Here is a 4457-nt window from a genome sequence, read left to right as displayed (position 1 = left end):
CACACGCGGCTCTTTGGCCCCTTCAGTGTGGCTCTTCCACAAAATACTGACTTCTGCGCATGGGCCACAAAGTTTCAATTGCACTGTATGTGCGCGCCCGCATGTGGTATTTTGTGGAAGAGCCACACTGAAAGGGCCAAAGAGCTGCATATGGCTCGCGAGCCGCGGTTTGCCGACCATGGAGTCCTAGAGTAACATGACTTCAACCAGGAAATGAGCATGGGAACAATGTTATTGTCTAATGTGTAGGCTTAATTAGTTGCCTTTGATTGTCCTGTCTGCTTAGGCCAGTGGTTCCCAACCTTCCTAATGCCGCGACCCCTTAATACAGTTCCTCATGTTGTGGTGACCCCCAAATTCATTGTTACAAATTGAACATAATTAAAGCATAGTGATTAATCACAAAAACAATATGTAATTATATATGTGTTTTCCGATGGTCTTAAGTGATCCCTGTGAAAGGGTCCTTCGACCCCCAAAGGGGTCGCGACCCACAGGTTGAGAACCGCTGGCTTAGGCTTTTTTCTTCTGGAACAACTCAGTTTCAACTGGCCCATCATGACCTTTCCACTTTTGGAAAGTCCTGGCTAGTTATCTTCTGATTTTTTAAAAAAATATATATTTTATTGATTTTTTACAGAGAGGAAGGGAGAGAGAGAGTAGAAACATCGATGAGAGAGAAACATCGATCAGCTGCCTCCTGCATACCCCCTACTGGAGATGTTCCTGTAACCCAGGTACATGCCCTTGGCGGGAATCGAACCTGGGACCTCTCAGTCCTCAGGCCGACGCTCTATTCACTGAGCCAAACCGGTTTTGGCTTATCTTCTGATTTAAAGACAGGCTGCATTTTTATTTTTTCCTCACTGGAGGATATTTTTTTCCATTGATTTTTAGAGAGAGTAGAAGGGAGGGGGAGAGACAGAGAAAGAGAAACGATGTAAGAAAGACACATAGATTCATTGCCTCCCAGACACACCCTGACAGGGGTCGTTGATTGAGCCTGCAACCAAGGTACATCCCCTTGACTGGAATCAAACCAGAGACCCTTCATTCTGCAGGCTGATGCTCTAACCCAGCGGTTCTCAACCTGTGGGTCGCGACCCCTTTGGGGGTCAAACGACCCTTTCACAGGGGTCGCCTAAGACCATCGGAAAACACATATATAATTACATATTGTTTTTGTGATGAATCACTATGCTTTAAGTATGTTCAATTTGTAACAATGAAATTGGGGGTCACCACAACATGAGGAACTGTATTAAAGGGTAGCGGCATTAGGGAGGTTGAGAACCACTACTCTAACCACTAAACAACCAGCTAGGGCCAGGTTGTGCATTTTTTGGCAAGACTACAGCAGAAGATACCATGGCCTCCTCAGAGCCTCATGCCGGGCGGCACGCAATGTCTCTGTCTTAACAGTGACATTAACCGTGATCCCTTGTTTAAGTGGGACTGCCAGGTTTCTCCACCGTAAAGTTACTACTTTCACGTTTATAATAAATAAGTATTTTGTACGGAGATACTTCATAAATATGCTGTTTCCCCACTGATTTTAGGATTCATCAATGGTTGTGCCTGAAATAATTATTACCGGGGAGTTTAATTCATGTATAAAGATAATACAATTATAAAGCAAAAATGAAAGAGCCTTCTAGGCACTGGGCAGGACTGGACCACTTCTTCTTTTTAAAAATATGTTTTTATTGATTTCAAAGAGAGGAAGGGGGAGGGATAGAGAGTTAGAAACATCAATGAGAGAGAAACATCGTTGATCGGCTGCCTCCTGCATGCCCCCTATTGGGGGATCGAGCCCGCAACTGGACATGTGCCCTGAATGGGAACTGAACTGTGACCTCTTGGTTCATGGGACAATGCTCAACCACTGAGCCACACTGGCCGGGCTCACTTCTTACACCTTGAGCTTTGCTGGCTCGGTTGTCTGTGTAGTGTTGTCTCACTTGGTGTAGCTTAGCCAGTTACACGCCTGAAGTGTTGAAGGTCACATCTGCACTGCTATGCTTACCATCAGGAGTAGTAATATTTCAGCTGGTGCTTCATCCTTTCATCTGATTCATTTCTGTCTTTCAGAGCAAACAGTCCCTTTGGAGCTCAGAACTGCCCTCTAAATTGGATCTGAACTTCAGCTCCGTCTCCCTCTATTTGGACTGAAGATATGTGGCACGTCTCGTGTGCCCCCGTGATTCTAATTTCTACTCAGGATCAGCCTTTCCTTGGTGAATGATTCAGCATTTTACCGTCTGACATTTTAAGAGAACCACTTTGCTATTAAACTGAAGCCGTATATTAAAGTTAAACCCTGAAGCAAGCACGGGTTCAACAGAGGTTAGACAAAGATAAGACCATTTGTCACACCTACCGGCCTGCGAAGTGCACAGCAGAAATGAAATAAGATTCCAGGGCCAGAGCCGGCTGGGCCTTTGCTTACAAATTCTAATGGACAGAGACTGCCCTCGAGGCGGCCGTGGCTCTGGCTTCTGTAGACCCGCTCTGGCTGTTCATAGTCTATGTGGAGGGTCCCGAGGCCTGAGTCAGGACGGCTACTGAAAGGCGGCTTAAAAGTTAAACTTCCAGGCCTAACTGGTTTGGCTCAGTGGATAGAGCGTCAGCCTGTGTACTTAAGGGTCCCAGGTTCGATTCCGGTCAAGGGCACATGCCTGGGTTGCGGGCTTGATCCCCAGTGGGGGACGTGCAGGAGGCAGCCAATCAATGATTCTCTCTCATCATTGATATTTCTGTCTCTCTTTCCTTCTCCCTTCCTCTCTGAAATCAATAAAGATATATTTTAAAAAAGAAGTTAAACTTCCAAATCGGGGAAGCTGTACATTGGAAGCGAGCTGTTATTGATTTCTGTTTTGTACCAAAAAGAACTGATGAAGTGGAAAAGAAAGCCTTCCTGTCCGAGCGTCAGCGGGCAGACTGTCCATCAGGCGACTGTGCTGCTCTCATCGTTTATTTCCAGTGGCACAGAGGTGCTGATGCCTCCTCTGCCCGCAGGGTGCCTCCTGGGAGGGGTGGCAGATGAAGCAGCCAGGACTTTAGTGTAAACCTTCCTGTCTGTGATCACCGACACAAAAGGAGTGACCCAGCTGCTTTTCCTGTTAGCCTTGCTAGGCCTTGCTGGTGCTGAGGACTGAGGAGGAAGAGGTACCAGCCCGAGAGAGGGGGAAAGAGAGGGCAGGGGAAGGGAAGGCAGCTCTGTCTATCTCTATCCCTTTCCAATATCTTACCATCTTAATCCTGAGACTTCCAGGCCTGTAATTCCTCCAGAGAGGCCCAGCACCCCTAGAGATTTGGCCCCACCTCTCTCAAGCCACTTGTTTGCCCCTTACCAAGCGGTCTTAAAGCCAACACCACCAAAAGCCCTTGGGGTCCTCTCTTCCACAGGCTTCCATGGCACTACACTCTGACCTAAAATCTACATCATTCATTCATTCATTCATTCATTCATCAGTCATTTATTCTAAGCCAGGCTAGGGGTTGTGCTAAGTATTGGATACATGGAAATAAATTAAACATACCCCTTACCCTCAAGGAAGTCCTGGTTTAGTGGGGAGGTGAGTTTTTGAGTAGATAGTCATGATGTAAACAATAGTAAGATAGAATTTATTACATGCCACACAGCCTTGTAAATACTTACATGCTCCACTCATTTAACCCTCACAACAACTCTACAAAGTAGGTGCTGTGGTATTCAGAGGTGAAACACAGAGAGGTTAATAATTTACCTAAGGTCACACAGCTAATACGTGGCTGACCTAGGATTTGAATCCAGAGGAGCTGGCTCCAGAGGTAGGGCTTGTGACTAGTATTTTTTATAGCCTCCAAGTGAATCAAGATGGTAGTGGGCCCCTAGTGTTATGGGCATGCATGGCAGGGCCTGGTGGAGGTGGCAGGGGGAGGGAGTTGGCAGGGGGCTTGGCTCAGTGACCTGGACTGAGGTTCCTTCCCTCTCTCCTTATTTTTCTGCCTTCAGTATTTACTGGGCATGCTGCTGGGCACTGAGGATACAAGGATGGGCTCAGGCAAAGCTGGGAAGTGCTGGCACAGAGCATGGTCAGCATGGACACGAGGCTGCTATGGGAGCACTGGTGGGGAGACTTCACGTGGGCAGCGGGGGGGGGGGAAGGGTGTATCTGGTGTGAGCTGCCCTATGACATTTAAGTATAAGTATCTAACAACAAAAATCATCTCTATCTCTGAGTCCTGCTAGCCAAGGTAGATGGGAAGTCTAAAAACCAGTCATTGTTTGGGACAACCCTCCTCTCCCTACGGCCTTCCAGGAACTCCAGAACGTATGTGGGTCTTGGTCTGTGGTTTCCGTTCCACAGGGAGCTGACGCTGCTGTCCCAACCTGGTCTCCCACCATCTTTCAGCATGTGGTGCTTCCTGAACCACCTTTCTCAGCTTCCTGTCCAGGCCGGCCTGTCCTCTGG

The sequence above is a fragment of the Myotis davidii genome, unplaced genomic scaffold (assembly GCF_000327345.1).
Source record: "Myotis davidii unplaced genomic scaffold, ASM32734v1 scaffold678, whole genome shotgun sequence".
Lineage (NCBI taxonomy): Eukaryota > Metazoa > Chordata > Mammalia > Chiroptera > Vespertilionidae > Myotis > Myotis davidii.
Note: the sequence above shows the minus strand (reverse complement) of the source record.